This window comes from Meriones unguiculatus, chromosome 14, assembly GCF_030254825.1.
Source record: "Meriones unguiculatus strain TT.TT164.6M chromosome 14, Bangor_MerUng_6.1, whole genome shotgun sequence".
Lineage (NCBI taxonomy): Eukaryota > Metazoa > Chordata > Mammalia > Rodentia > Muridae > Meriones > Meriones unguiculatus.
In genome coordinates this window covers 69,775,544-69,794,728 of record NC_083361.1, presented here as the reverse complement: position 1 = coordinate 69,794,728, position 19,185 = coordinate 69,775,544, and the positions used below count along the sequence as shown (strand labels likewise).

General features: G+C 48.3%; 1 protein-coding gene and 1 non-coding gene across 2 annotated transcripts in view; one reads left to right on the top strand and one right to left on the bottom strand.

The window, feature by feature from the left end:
- Positions 1-19,185, top strand: part of Homer2 (homer scaffold protein 2) — a 96,036-nt gene that overhangs the window by 16,437 nt on the left and 60,414 nt on the right. The window lies entirely within an intron of this gene.
- On the bottom strand, positions 18,395-18,501 carry LOC132647867 (U6 spliceosomal RNA). Its single transcript, XR_009586207.1, has one exon. It is a non-coding gene; the product is annotated as a U6 spliceosomal RNA (small nuclear RNA).

Sequence of the window (19,185 nt, the reverse complement as noted above, 5' to 3'; positions counted from 1 at the left end):
CAGACCTTATCTACTACCTGCGCCTGACTTGGTTTTCTGTCTTCCTTTCTTTTCTTTTTTCTCTTTCTTTAAGTGCTTTATCAAGGATAGAATATTCTGGAAAACTGGAATTGAGGCCTGACTGAAAGACATATCATTTGCTTCAAGGGAGGGAGCTAAAAAAAGCTACTCCTTGGCTTCTCCCATGAATTTTAAATGTGCTGAAAGCTTTGCCCCACGAAGAAAACAATGCCTCGTGGCCTTAAATAATTAAATGGAGAACACTGCCATGGCGTATCGACTCAGGCCGGTCACCAGGAGCGTCTCTCTCTTAAGGGTAGAGCCAGCTGGGGGACCTAAGGAGGTTGCAGAAATAATCGATCAGCTACAAACGCTGCCCGCTAAGCATTTGGCAAAATTAGTACAACTGTGGAAATGTCACAGAAGCGGGGGAGGGTGGCGTGTGTTACAAGGGCTTCCTCTGAGCAGTATCAGCTCTATCAGAGCAGTGACCTCTCAGTTGGGCTTATTTACTTCTCCGATGCCAGGGCTGGCTATGTGAGATGACTGTGGCCTCAGACAAGGTCTTCTTTCCCTACCACTCTAATACAGGCACTGGCTTACAGGTACTTGCAAGAAATTTCTGGAGGGAAGGAGAAGGCTCTCCTTTCCTTCCTTCCTTCCTTCCTTCCTTCCTTCCTTCCTTCCTTCCTTCCTTCCTTCCTTCCTTCCTTTCTTCCCTGACATGGTAGCATTTGGGATCAGAAATAACCCACCATATTTTGGCTGCCTGCCCATTCATAGGCTTTGTCGTGGAGGCCACAGAATGACATGGTTTATACACATTAGGGTTGGCCACAAGGTCGCTCTGGGGTCTCACTTGCCTTCTGTGGAAGAATGAGTTCTATCAGGAATGTTCTGTCTTGATCACTCAAGTGCAGTATTCCATCTGAGCTTCCACGAAAGAAACTGGAGCTCAGAGACGCGCTCACTTGATTCAAGTCCCACAGCCAAGACACAGGTTTCACATGTTTGTCCTACGCAAAGAAACATCACTCTAAAGTTCAAATATTGTAAGGCTTCCACAGTTCCACGAGAAAACAAAACAAAGGAACTTATTTCAAAAGTACTAGAGTCCTAAAGGGGAAGGCGGACATGTGCTCAAGGGGGTTGTGGCCATAGAGCTCAGAGGGCCGAGGGTGAAAGTACAGAGTTGCTCTGATGTGAGTCAGTTGGCTGCAGAAGTCATCTGCCCAGCACGTACGATAACACAGCTACCCTCCCTTCCCCGTCCCTCTGCCTCCCAGCTTTTCCCTGGTCCTCAGCCCAGCTTTCAGCCGATTCTCAGAATGTCGGTCCTATTGTATTGCTTCTTACGGCCACACTCATTAAGGTGTTATTTCAGATTATGCAATAGGAGTCCAAATGTCAAATAAGTAAACCTTCTGGGCCGGATCTGTGGATTGATTGGATTGATCTTGACCTGACGCAGAGCGTCCTCCAGAGCCCACACCGCTGGCTTGCCTTTGGCTGTGACTCAGAATCCTGCTTCATGACTCATGTCCGAGATGCACAAACACTGTCCATCCTCCCCTCTGCTGCTGAACCAGAAGGAGCCTGGGGTCACCTACTTTTCATGGTTTGGTCCCCAACTCTTCATATAAGTTGGGAGTTTGAGGCCTTGGAGGTCACCTTAGCTTCTCTTTGCACAGCTTGAAAAAAAAAAAATTACTCGATTTCTCCACCAGACGGTAAATTGACCCGAGTGGATCATGGGCGCAGTTGGTGAGGAACTCAGACCCTGAATTCATGTCACTTGATGCCTAGATGGGATCTCGCTGAGTGCTTGTTGCTGGGGGAAATTCACAGCTGAGGCCTTCTGAGCTCTGTGTTCAGGAGGGAAATTTCAGGTAGCCTCTAACTTATCAGCATTAGTTGCCCCTCCCTCCTCCGGATCAAGTATTTGCCTGCTGAGGCAGGCCTAGGCTCACACATTCAACGACCCATAGGCCTCTGGTGTTTTGTACTTGGTCTTATCCAAGTCAAGAGCTTTATTTGGGTTGTTTGCATTCAAATGACAGCAGGTAAAGACAGCTGCCCCGGAGACGCCCAGCAGGGGGTTAGCCTTGCAAGAGCCGCAGGTTGGGCCTGGCCATGTCCTTCTTAGGTCCTCCAGCCACCCACTTAGCCAGTTGGTATTTACTGTGTGCCTTTAGGGTTGACAGAGACAGAGGTGGCCTGTCCTTGTAGGCCCTGCAGAGGTTCTCAGCTTTCCTAATGCTGCGACCCTTCACAGTTGCTCATGTCGTGGTGACCCGTTATGAATTGTGATGTTTAACATCTGATATGCAAGACATCTGATTATGTCACAACCAAAGGGGTTATGACCCACAGGTTGAGACAGGTTAAGGCAGGGTTATGACCCCTGCCTTACAGTAGAACAGGAAAATGGGTTGCAAATAATTGCGTAGTAACAGTTCGATTGTAATTAACTCTCTCGCTGGGTTTTGTTCTGTGTCGTTTGTGGTGTCCGGAAGTCAGGCATGTTAGGAAGCCACTCCTGCCTTGGTGGAACAGACATTCTAAGGAAGCACAGAGTAAATGAAAGCGTGGAGAGGGGAGCAAGTCCTGTGACGTGGTGTTAGAAGGAATACCAGGCAGGCGTGGGTGCCCGGGAGTAGGGCCGAGCTGGCAGGATGGCTGTGTATGCTAAATTCTGAATCACTTGCTGTATCTCTGCAAACCTAGTCACCAATGTGATGGTGTCGGGAGGTGGAGCATTTGAGAAGGGATTAGGTCGTGAGCACAGAACTCTCGGGAATGAACTGATGCTGTGAAAAGGAGTCTCAAAGAACTGCCTTGACCCTTTCACCATAAGGGACCACAGCTAGAAGGTGTCACCTGTTAACCAGAAAGAAGACCCTCCACATCAGCAAATCTGCTGGTGCCTCCATCCTGAACTCCCCAACTTACAGAACTGCGAGAAGTAAAATTCCCATTCTTTATAAGCCACCAAACCTCACTGTGTGTTGTTATTGCCCTGGGATGGACAGGAGAATATGCACCAGTTTCGGAGAGAGGTATCAAGGAAGTGAAGATTGTAGGTGGGTTGGAGTTACTGTTCATGACAGGTTAGGACAGGCTTACGAGAGGCTGAGAGGCAGGGAGAAGTTCAAGTCTAAAAGGCCGGTCGGAAGGGTCACCTAGGTGCACACAGAAATCACCAAGGTGGTGGAGGAGAGAAGAATGGTGATTCAGGAGCCCAAGCCAGCAAGAAGCGAGGGCAGGAATGGAGGCGTTGGTAGTTGCTGCAGCAGGGAAGGCCTCTGACTAACGGTCCCGTGATGACTCAGGACTTGAGGATCATCCCTTTTGGCCTGGAATGATGCACACAGATCAACTGTTTACTCAGAAACCAGCTGGACTTCTCCAGAGTGCTTCTTCCTGAAAAAGGAGGAGGACACCAGCTGAGGGTCTGGAAAGAGGGTAGGTAGGACAAGGGCCTGAGCATGATGAGATACACACAATGGAACAGAGAGATGTAAAGGGAGCCTGAGGCAGCACGGGGATTAGGTGGTGCAGGGACCATTATATAATGAATGTGTATAAACTTGAACAAAGTATTTTTTATTTTATTTTATTTATTTATTTATTTTTTTGAGACAAGCTTTCTCTGTGTAGCCCTGGCTGTCCTGGAACTAGCTCTATCGACCAGCTAGCCTCAAATTTAGAGATCCACCTGCCTCTGCCTCTTGAATGCTGGGATTAAAGGCGTGCACCACCGCTGAGTGCTTTGAGCAGGTTACTTAATCTTTTCACTTAGCTGATTTCCTCTGCAGCATAAACAACGGTGCTAGTCTGTTGGAAAGATTAGGAGAGGTCAAGTGTGTGCCAGTGGCCAGCACGGTGCCCACCACATAAGAAATGACTGGTAAACATTGCAATCTTTAGAAGCTACCACTTCCAAAACACTGCTGAGCCCTTGGTAGGGTGGGTCTTAGCATTGCTATAGGTCCACGGGAAGGCCTTTAATATTTAGAAAACAGATTCCTGATGAGAAGAATAGAGCTACCCTGAAGCCCAAGATAAAATGTGCTTGGAAACAGGCGAGTCTGAGGACAGATGTTTGAAGTGTGCTTTGAGGAGGTAGAAATGAAGTGAGAACATGTCGGCACACACAGACCATCCGGCCCTGTGGAGGAGCTGGGTGACATGCCCTTCGTTCACGGGAACAGGCACGGGCTGTTCTGAGCCGGACTGCAGCCAGGGCACACGAGCCCCAGCTGTCTGGACCTTCCTGCTGGCAGCCGGGGACCCAGCCTTTTCCAAAAGAGAAAAGGCCTTCTAGAAGAGCCAGTATGGAGGTCAGGACACGTTATCGGCTCAGCAGTCAGTGCGTCCACAGGGTCACAGGAAACCATGTGATTCTTTGCTTTTGGGTCATTTCAGATCCTCTAGAGACATCCGAACAGAGCCTTGGTAGGGGGTGTGGCCATCTCCTCTCCCTCTCTCTGTGTGCCCTTCCCTCCCATCTCTCTGTTGACACAGCTTTGGGTGTCCATCCGTCTTGAATCTGGCTGTGAAACATGTATGACACGTGATAGCCTATGTGTTTACCCAGTAAGCTGTGCTTGCCTCCAGGCCAGGTAGGGCACAGTGGGAAAGGCCACAGTACAGGACTCGGGGAGTGGATTTCCAGCAGGGATGCTCAGACTAGGGTCCTGGATGCTTGGAGCTGAGAGGGTCAGGGCACTCCAGCATGTCTATGTGTGTCCACGCGAGTGCTTGTGTGCTTGCACAGGCTACAGTTCTGCTGTAGAAGAGGGTTCTCAGGTCCTGATACCATACAGAAAGGGGCCGCTTGCTTGACTTCTGGAATTACGTAGGGGCCTGCTAGCTTGGTATTGATTTCTCCAGGCCATCTAAGTATTGGCTTCAGTCAAGGCGTCACCTTCAAGCCCCTGTAAGGTTTCTTTTTATTAGTCTAAACTGTGTGCATGTGTGTGTGCATACAGGTAGGTATGTGCACAGGAGTGCAGGAGCCCGTGAAGGCCAGGGGTGTTGCAGCCCTCTGAAGCTGGAGTTATAGGTAGTTGTGAGCTGTCTTACATGGATGCTGAGAACTTGCCTCCTCCGCAAGAGCAAGAAACACTTTTATGCGATGAACCACCTCTCTAGCCCCACACTTCCTCTCCTGACGCACTTCGGGGTCCACAGAAAAGAAGATCTGATCTGATCCTTGCCTAAGGGGGGGGTGTTCAAAGGATTATTGAAGGGCTATACCTAAAGCTACTCTGAGAGAAGGCAGAACACTATGCAAGGGCCACAGAAAATGCACAGAAGATTAAGCTTCAACAAGAGAACTCACAGGCTGCTGGTTCTGATGGGAGATGTGACTCATTTGTGCTAGCCTTGAAGTGTGGTAGGGCTTTGGCCAGGGGGAGTGGGCTAGGTTGGGGGTGCTGTGAAAAAGGCATTCCTGGGGAGGGACAGCTCATGGCAAGTCAGGTGTAGCCCGCATGGGGCTTCCATTGTGTTAAGCCTGTTGGCTGAATACAGAGATTGAAAAGGAGGAGACCTCAAAGGCAGGTGGAGACTGAGTTGGGTGATGACTAGGGTTTCAGGTTCTGGGGCTGTCTTTACAACTTTTTGATGAATAGAGCAACAGGGCGGATGCCTGTGGCTGGAGGGAGCTGGGCATGGATGGCCCTGAATGGCATGAAGGAGCCCAACACACAACGACGGCTCCTATCTCTGATTTCTCACTCGTTTGAGGTCCGTGAGGGCTTTGTGTCAGATTTGGCCTCTCTGGGTGTCCTTCGAGCCAGCATGCACCTAGTGTCACTGGGCTCTGTAGAGCCGAGGGCACAGACTATTTTTGTGTTCCTTCAAATGCCCATGTTTATTTTTAAACTCGAGCCTTTGTAAAGCAGGGATGTATCCTACCATCTTTGCCTTTGAGTGAAAAGGTTCTCCAAGGCCGATGGAACCTGCGGAAGGTGTTCCTCAGCAGTGCCGTGGTAAATGTCTGTCTCCGGCATTAGAAGGAAGAACCAATTTGCTTGAAAACAAATCCTGGAAAGAGGAAGGCCTCATGTGGCTGGCCAGTTCTTAGTGTGTGCTGACTGATCTGTGGCAGGCAGTGGTGCTCACCCATGGAAGGGCTCCGTGTTGGAGGCAGGGCCAGTTGGCAGGCTGGGTGAGCATCCGAACCTGCCAGTCTTCATGTTCAGCCCTGACAGGAGCCTGCGGATTTAGAACAGAATGTCTGTTATCTTTTAAGCATAACTGAAAAATTAAAGATTAACTTAGGGTTCATCTTCACCTTCTCTACCCAGAACCCATTAAAATGATAATAAAGAGATTAGGAAAATATAATCCCAGGGTAGCCAAGTGACTAAGAGGGAATTAACAGCAATTGAGAGATTGTAACAAATTTCAGGATGGCAAAGAACAAGGGGAGAAAAGGCAGCCTCAGAGAAAGCAAGAGGAAGGCAGTCCAGCCTACAGATCCCCCCAGGGTCTGTTAGCTGAGCCCACCCATCAGATAAGGGCGGGAGTGGGTGGCAGGGGCTGCAGCCTGGCCTTCATGTGGAGGCCTCGGGAGCTCTGTGCTCATCAGAGGGAATGGAGACTAGTAGGCGTCATTGAATCAGCCCAGGCTGCAAGTGTGGGCGGCATTCTAGAGTAAAGCCTAACTCCACCTGCACAAAGTAGCCAACGCTGGGGAGTCGAGAAGAGGAGGAGCCCATACCGTGACCCTCACCTCAGATAAGACACGTATGTGAAGCGTCAGGCGAAGCCTGCTAAGCCGTTCCTGAGAGAAAGTAAGATTTGAACCCATTGAAGAAAGTACTATGATTATATTTTTTTATCATTTTAATCTGTGTATGTGTGTGTGTGTGTGAGTGATGTGGGGTGCAGCTACGTGTACGCCAGCTTGAATGTGGAGGTCAGGGGAAAACCTCAGTCTTCACCTTCCAGCTTGTGAGAGACAGCGGCTCTTGTCACTTTGCCCTCGCTGCCCGGCTCTCCGGCCTTTGAGCATCCCAGGATTCTCCTGTCTCTGCGTCCCATCTGGTTAGAGGAGTGCTGGGATTTCAGATGTCTGCTCCCATGTCTGGCTTACGGGTTCTGGAGATCTGGATGGACTCAAGTTCCCAGCCTTGTGGAGCAAACACGTCCCCCGCTGAGCCATCCCCAGTCCCAACCTTTGTAGTGTTGATCATAGGGTCTTACGCGACGCTGGGGCTGGGACCCACATCCTCATGCGTTCTAGGCCAGCACCCTGCCGACGGAGCCGCACCCTCAACCTGAAGATTTTTGTATCTGCTGCGTAGCCCCCAAAGAGAGCAGCCCTAATCTCTGGAGCCCAGAAACCTTTACACGTGGTAAAGGTCTTTGCAGAGGTGAGAACACAAGACGATGCTCTGCACTGGGATTTCCCAGGCCCAGTACAGTCATGAGTGCTGCGGGGACAGAGAGGGTAAGGAAGACGTTTCCGCCCACAGACCGACGATGGCACAGTGGGAGATCCTGTACAGAGAGCAATTTGAAGCTATTTCGTGGCAGGTGGTTAAGATGGAAGAAAAGGCCATGAGCCAATGAGCTAGCTCCAGAAACAGGAAGGGGTAGGACAGATTCTCCCCCGAGAGCAGAGAGCGGTTCTCAACCTGTGGGTTTCGACTCCATTGGGGTCCCATATCAGATATCCACATTATGATTCATAACAGTAGCAAAATTACAGTTATGAAGTAGCAACAAAAATAATTTTGTGGCCCGGGGGGTCACCACAACATGAGGAACTGTATTAAAGGTCTCAGCCTTAGGAAGGCTGAGAATCACTGCTCTACAGGGTACAGTATCTATCTAGGCCACGGGTACTTTTTTTTTTCTTTTTCTTAATGGTTATGATAATGTTCAGTTGTGTTTGTTGACTGACTTGGCCCTTCCTGGACTTAACAGTTAATATCGGGTTGACCTTTTGTAGGATTTCGAGTTGAGTTTGATAGTGGCACTTCTTTGTTGGAACTGTGTGAGAACTGAGCTGTTGTGTTCGTAATGTATAATTATATGTGGTGGAAGGGGCCCCAGCTCCACGGTGCCAGCTGAAATCTGAAAGGAGGTGGCTGATTGGCATATCTAATGACTGGTCCCTTTAGTGGGCAGAGTCATTTGTGCTGGGCATCTGGCCAGTAGACCAGCCTGTCCCTGGTCCCGTATTGACGAGCAGCCTATAGTGACCTTGCCAAGTAGGGCCCCTGGGCCAAGGAGGATGTTGGGTGGGGCAGACATGCTGACTTAGAGGTGGGAAGGGGAGAAACTCAAGCTTGTTTTTCTGCCAACAGAGAAGAGCTGGAAACAGAGAGGCTATTGTAATCTAGACAGTGTTTCCCAATCTTCTAGAGTCGTGGACACGTGGAAGATCTCTGTAGAGCAGCTAGGCAAGTAGACAAGACTGTCCAGCACACAGCTCTGGGACACCCATTGCCTTGGCCCTATCCTGCTCCTTCAGGGCTAGGGCGTTCCCTTCCGAACAGGCCACTTCCAGCTCAAATGGCATCTTTCCACGAACTGGAAAAAGCTAATTGACTTTTTTTCCCCCTCAGGACCCTCTTACTTGCAGGCAGTTGGCCGGCATAAAACGTGTGCACATCTCTTACTAGCCTACTGTGTTTGGCACCCTGAGCTTCGCACTGTTCAGCCACCAGCAGTTTTGTTTCTCTCTCTCTCTTCCCCTTCATCTCTCTCTCTCTCTCTCTCTCTCTCTCTCTCTCTCTCTCTCTCTCTCTCTCTCTCCCTCTCTCTCTCTCTCCCACATCTGTGGCCCATGGTAGGCAATTACTGAGAAGGAAACCTAGGGTCTGGGCAGCTGGAGAGGACAGTTACAAAGGGGCATTTCTGCCCCCTGCTCGACAGGAACCTCCTATGATGCTCCCATGGGGACAGATCACATGGTATGCCTGGAGATGAGGTACGTGCTTGGGGTTCAGGAGAGACGTGTGAGCTGGAGAGACATACCCAGGCATTACCATGTAGAGGTGATGCTTCAAGCTGTGGAATGGTGAAGAGATTCGGCAGACAAGAATCTGGGAAACAGGTGTCCAGCAGACTACCAAGACTTGTCTGCTACGCTAGGTTCTAATGTTTGGGTAGAAGAGGGGAATCCAGGCACAGTGAGATACTGTGGCTTTGCACTGTCCTTAGGATCTGCCTGGGACCCTTTTACACCTGCCCACCTCCTGCCCTGCCTCAGCAGCTGTCCCTGAGAGATGGACGGATGTCTGGTCTGAGGCCACCATAGCTTGTCCTGGTAGACAAGATGGGACTGGTTATGTTTCTGGCCTTGGCAATACAGGAAGTAGAAGAATGGAGTCTTGCCTTCCTGGACACATGCAATGCAACTTCCACATTTTGTTAAAGCCAAATAATTAGGTTTGTTTGGGTTTGGGCCTTGAACTCATAGCAGTCCTCCTGACTCGGCCTCCCAAATTGCTGGGATTGCAGGGCTGCACCACTGGGCCTGGCCACGTTAGTACCCAGTGGATATTTTCCACCTACTGTGTTCTTTGGACTGTAGCAGATAAAGGGCTGGTAGGTGGCACGCTGTCTCCACGTCACAGTAAACTTGGCATGTCTTTAGAAGAGTCCCTTTCTACCGACCAGGCCTCCTTCCTAGAGGACTTCCCTCAGTGCCTCAGCCTTTCATGACACCACGTTCTCAGCACATCGCTTCTTTGTGTATGTCCTGGAGCTTGTTGCTCCCCACGGGCAGATCCGCCTTGCCTCACCCTCCTGCCTGTAGTGTCATGAGCTGTGCCCTTGGGTGTGAAAGGAACCCTGGGAGAGGGGACGGGCCCGCAGGACTCCATTCTTCCCAGCAGACAAAGGGCAGCTGTTCTGCTCTCAGGCCGCCTGAGCCGGAAACCAGCACACCTGCATTCCTGAGGCCACGTTGGTGGGTTCCTGCAGATTAGCGAGCTGTTTGGCAGTCACCTGTGACTTGGACCAATAAATGTGAAAACAAATTCTCTTTCATAAATATGCCCGAAAGACCAAAGTCTTCCAGTAATGGGATCCCCAGGGAGAGGCTAGGTAATGAACTCCTTGGTCAGCAGGTTGGAAGCTCAAAACTAAACCAGATGAGAAGTTACCACAAAGACCCTGGCTCTTCCCAGGGTGGTGTGTGGTTTGGACCTACTGAGCGCAGCACCTGGATGCCTGGGGACTCACCTCGTTGGGGATGTTGATTCTTTGTCCAGCTCTGCCATCAACGGTTCTTTGGAGTATTTTCCTCGGCCGCTCTTGTTGTCTGTGCTCGCTCCAGTTCTCTTTGGCCCAGATGGTTCTGCACTTGGCCTTTAGCTCAGGAAGCAAGAGACGTGCTGCTCTTACCTGGACACAGTTTCACACTGCATCAGCGCTCCTTGTCTGGACCTTGCATGCATTCAGCAAACTGATTCCTGATTCTTTTCAGGGAAACCCCCAGTTCTTTGGTCGGCATCTGGTATGCCTTCCCATGCACACGGGTGCTCACACGGACAGTTGTTAAGTAGACTGGATTCACAAGTAAAGGCTATTACTGTCTCATTTTTCTTTATAGTTGTAGCCTGAGTATTTGTTTATATGTTAGTATTTATGACGATTGGCATAGAGTAATCCTATTTTGTAACCTACCCTTTTCACTATAATTTTAGTCCTAGTGTTGACTGGTGGTTGTTGGAATTCTGGAACCTGTGAGTTCCAGTTTGGGGGGGGGGGTGTCTGTGTTCCTGTGTGTCTATGTTTGTGTGTAACTTTGTGTGTATCTGTATGTATCTATGTGTGTGAGTGTGTGTACATATGTGTGTGTATGTGTGTTGTTTTGGTTCTCTGAGGCAACAGATATTAAGTGATACTCAAATTCTTCAAGGTCTGGTGAGATGTGCCGGGTAGAGGAAGGTCCAGAGGACTGGGGAGATGGCTCAGTAGGTAAATCCCTTGCCACACAGTATGAGGACCAGAGTTCGATCCCCAGAGCCCACATAAAAACTGAGCGTGCATGCCAGGAGCCTACAGTCCCAACATTTTGAGACAGACAGGGGAGCCCCAGGGCAAGTTAGACTAGCTGTTAGACTAGCTGGTGATCTCTGAGTTCAGTTGAGAAACCTTGTCACAATAAAATGAAACAACATGGGAGCCATCAAGACATCCAGTATCAACTCTGGGCCTTTACATGAAGGCACACATTTGCATGCGCATTCACACTTGTCTGCATATATGCAAACACACGTACACATGTTCACAACACACACACAGAAAGAAAGGGGCAGAGAAGGGTGCAGCTAGACTCAGCAGGAGTTGGTGGCTTCCTCATTTTGTAACAACGAAGTAAAAGAATAAAGCACGATGCGCTGGAGTTGGTGGCATAAGCCTGAAGCCTCAGCACTTAGGAGGTAAAGGCAGGAGGACCATGGTTCAAGAACAACCTGTTATATAGAGTTCAAGACCAGCCTGTGCTATATGAGACTTTGCCCTAAAACAAAACTGACTCTAAAGAAGCCCCATTGTGGGTGGAGTGTTTCCATGTAAGGAATACTCATTAGAATCCATCATGGTTTTAGAATGAACATGCTCTTTCGTCATTGCCCTTGGTGTTCTGTTTATTTGGGGTTTATTTTCACTTACTTTTGTTTTTAAAGATTTACTTTTCTTATTTTTAATTATGTGCGCATGTGTGTTGAGGCGTACGCGGAGACGTGTTTTGTGTGCCTGTGGAGCTGGAGCTGCAGGCGGTTGTGAGCTGACGCGTGTGCTGGGAACAGACTGCTGCCCTTCTGTGAGAGGAGCCTGCACCCTTAACTGCTAAGCCCTCCCTCCCGCCTCCATTTATGTTTTTAATAAGCAGCTCGTCGGTGGTGCTAACTCTGCAGGAGATCTCTGCGGTCTCCTTTTTTTAATTGCCATTAAACAGACTCTTAGCGATAAGGTTGCCTGGTTCGGGAGCTCACGGCCTTCCTGCTTTTGACACATGACAATCAACAGACCTCTTTAGGGATCTGTCACACAGCACCTGATCAACAGTGGTTAAGAGACGGGCACACGACAGGGTTCCCCAATTTTGTTTTTAAATTGTGGTCAACTGTACCCAGCACGGGACCATGTTAGTATTCCAAGGGTACAGCTCGGAGCAGGAAGTACGTTCATGTCGTCGTGCCACTCCAGGCACCAGCTCCAGGAAGTCTGATGATTTTGTTTCTTCTCAACTTCTGCAATTTGATGCTAAAAAGGACCTCATTATCTTACTTCACATTTCTTCTCCTCGAGGTGTAATTCCTTTCAGTTTGGGGAATGGAACTCAGTGCCAGGCAAGCCCTCCATACCCAGCCACTTCCTGAGAGCCTGAGCAGATGTGACTTTCTGTCAAGTGCCTGTAGCCAGTTTGGTTTCTTGGGAACTCTCCAGTCCTCATCCCTCCTGGTTCCCATACGTCCTTTTAACCCATTCCCTCTCAAAAACTGGGCTTCCCCAACTCCCCATCATGTTCTCGCATCATTCAGTGTTATTCTCGCTTGCCTGGTTTTCACTGCTGACTGCTCCTCTGGCAATAATGAGCTGCTCCAAGTCAGTCCTCCTCCCCTTCCTTGCCCTCCTCCTGAGGTCTCACTCTCTCCATCCCCAACCTCAGGAGTCAGCGACCAGCCAGCACTTTGTTCTAGTAAGTGTGTGTAGTGAAAAGTTACTGTTTGGTCATCTTCCCGTCCACGTCAGTGGCGTGAAATACCTCCACAGCATGGCTGTCACCAGTGTCCGTCCAGAACCGCTTCATCCCAACAGGAAGCTTGGTATCGATTAAGCCATTACTACACTAGACCCAACTCATAATATTTACCCTTTTCTGGTTCGTTTGCTTCACTTAATAGCCTTTTTAAGGCCTTCCCGTGTTTGCAGCATGTATCGAGTGTTCATTTTTAGGAAACACGTGCAGTCTGCTTTTGTTTATCCATTTATCTCTTGATGGCCATTTGGGGCCTTGGTACCTCCTGGCTATTGTGCATAGTGCCACCTTGAACTTGGGTATATAAGTTACCTTTTTGTGTCTCTACTTTCCATTCCATGGAACTTCAGGACCACATGGCATTTCTGTACCTTTTTTTTTTTTTTTTTTTTTTCAGGTACCATCAAACTGTTTTCCATGTTCTTAAGCACACGTGTTGGACAGACAGCCTGCACAGAGATGACACCAGAGGGAATTCACAGTCAGCCAGATAGAGGGACCCTGCCCTGTACAAAGTGTGCGGCCCTCGCTGTGTGGCAGGTGCACGTCCCCCCTCAGCCGGTTCCTTCCTGAGCACCGCTTTCTGTGGCTGAAGGAGGGTGGGCCGAGGGCATTGCTGTTGGGATGAAGCAACAGAAACAAGGCGCGGTAGAGATAAGGGCTGGAGAAGGCTGTTGCCCTGGGCAACTGGAGGAGCCTCGTGAGGGGGTCCCACATGCACTAGGGAGATTCCAGAAGAATGTGAAGCTTGCCTTTCCACGGAGCTTAGGCCTTCTTGATAGTAACTCGGATGTGAAGTAAGAAAAGTGGAGGCTGTCCTTGACACTCGAGGTTCGTATAGTCACCCCTCCGCAGGGGCCTCGGAGCTTCATGCAGAGAATGCAGAACCTAGAAGGGTGTGTCTGTCCTCCTGGTCTTTGAAATCTGGCCCGTGGGCCACCTGCAAGTATGTCTCCCAAGTTTGCACTGCATACAAATCATTCCTTACACTAATTTCTAACTCCCTCCTTTCCTCTCCATCCCCAGTTCTCTAAGTTTCCAATATCTTCCAAGGTGTTAATTTTTTTTTCTCTTGTTAATAAGAGGCCCTGCAGTGAGCAGCCCAGTGTGAGGTGAGCTCACTCATGCAGGAGCTGCCCGGGAGCGGCAGTGAGGGTACAGGATAAACGAACAGCCTGGCTGGGTCTTAGATTGTCTTCGGATAGGCATGTGACTTCCCTCAGAGGTGTGCTAAGTACCCTTTTCTCACCCACACACAGCAGGAGAGCTGAATCTAAAAGCCAGACGGTAGCAAGTGTTGACAAGAAGGTGGACAAATTGGAACCCGATACATTGCTGGTGGGAAGACAAAATGGTGCAGCTACTTTGGCGCCTCAGAAAGTTAAGCATAGAGTTACTAAATCACCCACAGCTTCCACTCCTAAATCCGTATCCAAGAGCCAAGAAAGTATTTGTCTATCTAAACCTTGTACATGAATATTCATAGCGTCATTATTTATAACCACCCGAAGATCTATCAACTGAAGAAGGAAGTAATAAGCAAAGTATAGTATACCCACACGATGGAATATTATTCAACCATAAAAAGCGTGCTTGGCCTGGACAGAGTCCTCCGCAGTTAAGAGTGCCTATTGCTCTGTAGAGGACCCAGGTTCAGTTCCCAGCTCCCAGGTCTAGGGACTCACAACCCTCTGTAAGTTCAGCTCCAGGGGAATCCAGTGCCTCTATGAGTATGTGCGTGCGTGCTCACATACACATTAAAAATTAATAACAAATATTTTAAAAGAACAGAATACTAACACATGCTAGATTGTTGATGAGCTTTGAAAATATGCAGAATGGAGAAAAAAGCTAGGAAAAAACCCACGTGATACATAGTTCCATTTGTTCTGTGTAATTCACAGAATGATCCACAATAGCTATATTTCTATTTTGAATGAGTGAGTTTATTGAGTATGTTGCAATCCGGAGTAAAATGATAAATAAAAAAGATAGATAGATGACGGTATAAAAACCATCTAATCAGGTGCTCAAAACATCCAGAAGAAATGCCCTGGGGAAGCCCCACAAAGGCAGACACACCTAGAGTTCCTGACAGTTCCAGTGAAGGAGTATCTCCTGTGTGGGGCTTTCCAGTAAAGGAACAAACAGCAGCTGACGGAGACATCACCAACAGAGCTGGGCACGGTGGCACACGCCTGTAATCCCAGCACTCAGGGAGGCAGAGGCAGGCGGATCTCTGTGAGTTCCAGGCCAGCCTGGAATACAAAGCGAGTCCAGGAGAAACCCTGTCTCAAAAACAAACAAATGAAAAAACAAACTAAAACATACAGCAGAAACCAACTGAGGTTGAGGCGGTCATCTGAAGTCCCCAAATGAGCTTTCTTTCCATGAGTATATTTACCTGGCCAAACTCTTCCCCACTGCAGGCATTTTGTATCATGGGATAAACAATAATAACATCTGTTGGAAATGTTTTGCCTTCTAGCTGTTCTCAAGGACACGGTGTTTTTAATTCTTCGACTATTTTGCTGTTTCCTTCACCACCATCACCCTCACCTGCACTGTAAAAAAATTGGGAGTTTGGCAGCCTATCCTCAGGCAAAGAGCCTTGGAGGACACTTTGAGACAAATATGCTTAGGTCTGAAAAGCAGAGGCTGGGGCAGAGGGCCACACATTCAGAGCCAGTGTCCCGGTGAGCTCTGATGGCATATGACAGTTTTCCAGTGTAATATACGTCACACCACTTATATAAAATAAAACGGTGTAGGCAGTCTCATAGTCAGAAAACAGGTCAGTGTTGTCACAGAACTGCTAGCGAAGATGGGTGTCAGGTTGTGCTGAAGTCAGGTAGAGATGCTGACCAGTTCCTGAAAGCCACCGGAGCCTATGCTTCAAAAGGATGCCTTTAATGGCATCCAGAGTATATCTCAATAAGAAGTTTTTAAAGTATTCATTATTTATCTAAAATGTCAGTGTGGCCAGAAGCCCTATATTTTTAATCTATCAAATATGCCAACTCCATTATTTCATGAACAAAGCTTTATTCGAGCACACACACGCACAAAATAAGCATTTGCTGTAGAGACCAAGTGGTAGCGGAAATAAAAACATCATAAGCATTCTTGAAGCATGTCTGCACCTTTGCTTTTGTGTTTTACACCTTTTGTAATTGACTTGGCGAGTTGCCAGCCTCTTCACGCCATATATTCTAATTTTAAACAAGTGTGATTCCTCAGAAAACAAAGGTAGCATTTCCCCCGAGCGAGCGGGAAGTCAGGGTGGCAGCCACTCTCCACAAGGGTCTTCTAGAACCGGGACCGGACTCTGCTTTGTGGCTGCTACCCAGGACCCTAACAGGTACAAAGGACTCCTAAAAACAGCTCACCAACACTGGCCCTACTAATTTGCCAGTCAAAGAAAAAAAAAAAGCGCCAGAATTCTGCATTTTTAAATTTAGAAAAAAAAAAAAGTTAAATTATGAAAGCACACTGCTATTCCTTTTGAAGATACCATTGTTTTAACTTCTGGTGATAATAGGGAGAGCGAACTGTTACAGGTTCCTTGGGCGGCCTCAACTGTCTGAGGTAAAAAGGAATTGTCTGCAGTAGCATTTTCTGGCTGTAATTAAGATATTACAGTATTTCTTTAGCAGGTTGCCCTTCATACCAAAAAGGGGTTTTATACACATCGTCACGCCCATTCTGTCTTTGATCATTTCATACATGCGACAGACAGTCTTGTGCATGTTCCCTCAGCCACCGTGAATCCACGTGCGCGACCACATGCACCGATCTGTCCAACAAACACCGTTTTGCGAAGGCATCTGCTCTCTCTGGCTCTTTCTGCTCCCTTCTCTGTGACGATTCCTGAGACTTGTGTGGGAGGGAGCATGGTAGAGATGTCCCGTAGAGGACGGAACACTCCGCAGTATCGTTCCCTGCCCGCTGAGTCGCCGAGGGTCCCCGCATTGTCACTATCTACGGCAGAAGGAAACTTCTCTGATGAGGGTTGAGAGATGTACTAATCTCTGGATATAAAGGTAGAACTTAGGAGGCGGTTTATTGCTCTGGCCAGTTAGCAGGATTGTAGTACTAGGCTTTCCCTCAGGGCCTGTGTCCTAACCAGCTACAAGTTTTGGGTCGGGTACGGATAGGTTCCATCTTGTGGAGTGGGCTACAGACCAGCTCCTAGGCCCCACCTCCTAAAGGTTCCATTTCCCAAAAGCACCACTTGGGTGTGAACAAACCTTTACCACATGGGCTTCTGGGAAATAGTCGTGATCTAAGCACTAGTGTTTATTTTCTCAGCAAAACTGAGAAAGAAAAAAAAAATTAAAAAAGAAAAAAAAACCCTCCAGAGAGTTCTCACATCACCGCCCGTATCATGTGATGGCTATTCTCTGTTGTCAGCTTGAAGGGGCTTGGAGTAAGTTTGAAGACAAACCTCTGGGAGTGTATGTCCCGAGAGTCTAACCGAGGAGGGACAACCACCCTTAGCGTTGGCGGGAGCCATGTCTTCCCTGCCTGAGCCAGAACAAACCTTTTCTTTGCTAAGTTGCTTTTGGCAGATACTTGGTCCCAGCAGTGAGAAAACTAAGCAGGGTACTCGCTGCCGGGTTCCGGAGCCACAGTGTGCATTTGCTACAGTCCCTGAAGCTGCACTGGACGTCACGGTGGCCCCATGTCTGCCCTGTACATCCGGGTTCACTCCATGCGCTGTCCCTTCTGTGGGCTGGGATGGGTAATGGCAGGGATTCCCAGTAGTTTCACCACCTAAAGAACCCCTGTTCCCTGCCTCCTCGATCCCTGTCTCCTCCCCACACCAGCGGTCACCGATCTTTTAAGGCCTCTGTAGATCTCTACGGGTTTGCGTTTTATAGACTGTTAGACAGTGAGAATCGTACAGTCTATAGCTTTTCGGATTGGCCCTGGGTCTTTCTGTGGTTGGCTCTTTTGTTGCTTTCACTCTGGTTATACCTCCGGTTTATCTGAACTCACCTGTGAAGGATATTTCGGTTTCTTCCACGTCTTGATAAATGGAACTGCAGTAAACGCCCACATTCGGTTTTCTTGTGGCCGGTTTTCCATTCATTTGGGTAGGTACCGAGTAGAGTCACTTAGTATGCTCGAAGAAGGTTCAGCAAAGCTGTTTTTCAGCTTGGCCGCATTTTCACCAGCGGTGGATGGTGGTTCCTGGTGGCCCACATCCTCGCCAGCATTTGATGTCATTAGCGTTTGGGATTTTGGCCGCCCGAGCAAGCACGTCACGGTGTGTCTTCATTTTCATTTGCAATTCTCCGATGACATGTGATGTTCACTGCCCTTTTGCACGCTTGTTGGCTGGGTGCTGTGATTTGAATATTTATGTCCTGTTGAAATTTTACCCTGATGCAGCAGTGTTGGGGGTAGGGTTTAGCTTTGGGAAATGACAGGATCATGAAGGCTGTGTTTTCTTAAGTGGAATTAGGAATCCTTGTAAAAGGGCTTGTCGGGGGGAATTTGCCCCTGTTCTCTTCTTCTATGGGACTTCATTGTACCTTGGAGTCAGATATTGGACCCTTACTACGCAATAAACCGGCCATTGCCCTGGTCCTTGGCTTCCCTGACCTTTAAAACGTAAAGAATGATTTTCTGGGCTTTTCTTATTTGCCATTTAAACACATGGAACACTTCATAGATTTGCATGCCATCCTTGCATGAGGCCAGGCTAAATTTTCCTGCATTGTTCCAATTTTTAGTATATGTGCTACTGCAGAGAGCACAGTTTTATGTTTTTTTTTTTAATAGTCCAGTCTATGGTATTTTGTTATACAGAACAGAATGAGCTGAGCCATAGTAGCTCTATAGCCTTTTCACTGACGTGTCCTGAATGTATTCTGTGTTTTCCCCATTTAAAAAGGTGTGTGTGTGTGTGTGTGTGTGTGTGTGTGTGTGTGTGTGTGTGTGTGTAGGGGGTGTGAGACTGATATCCAGTCTGTACTGGAACTCTTGAGCTCAGGCAACTTTCTTCTTCCTCTCTCTTCTCCGTCGATGGCCGGAAAGAAGGTTGCACCGCTGAGCCGTCTGTTTAGTTGGCCTTCTGGGTTCTTACTGTTGAGTTGTAAGCATCCTCTGTATATATTTTTAAAGATAAGCCTTTCTCACGTGTGCCTTCTAGAAATATTTTCTCATTGTCTTTTAATTTTGCCGGCCACAGTCCCGCACAGAGGAGTTTTAATTTTTAAAGGTCTTCCTGTAACACAGGCTTTGACTTCATGATTCTCCTGCCCAGCCCTCCATGTGTTAAAATTACAGACATGTACCACCATGTCTGCTTAAAAGTTTTAAATTTTAATGAAACCCAGCTCATCAGTTCTTTCATAGACTGTGGGCTCTGGTGTTGTATTTTATGCAGTCATCACCATACCTATATCTCTCTACATTTTCTCCTATGTTATCTTAATCTA